Source organism: Eurypyga helias, unplaced genomic scaffold (assembly GCF_000690775.1).
Source record: "Eurypyga helias isolate BGI_N326 unplaced genomic scaffold, ASM69077v1 scaffold24747, whole genome shotgun sequence".
Classification (NCBI taxonomy): domain Eukaryota; kingdom Metazoa; phylum Chordata; class Aves; order Eurypygiformes; family Eurypygidae; genus Eurypyga; species Eurypyga helias.
Genome location: NW_010262677.1, coordinates 1 through 220, shown reverse-complemented (window position 1 = coordinate 220; position 220 = coordinate 1).

The following is a 220-nucleotide window of genomic DNA, read 5'->3' as shown; positions in this document are numbered from 1 at the left end:
CCACGCCCCGCGCCTGCCCCAGGGGAACCGCAAGCCCAGAAATAGTGGAAAACCAGATGCGTGGGCCTGAGGAAACGCCGGGGTTGTGCAAGGCCGAGCGGGGGAGGAGTGAGGAGCTTCTGCCCGGGGTCCGCAGCGGGGCCCGGCCCCAGGGTCGGCGGGACGCCCGGTACCGGCATCTCACGGAGCCTCCCCCCTCTCCCACCCCCGGCACTGCCAC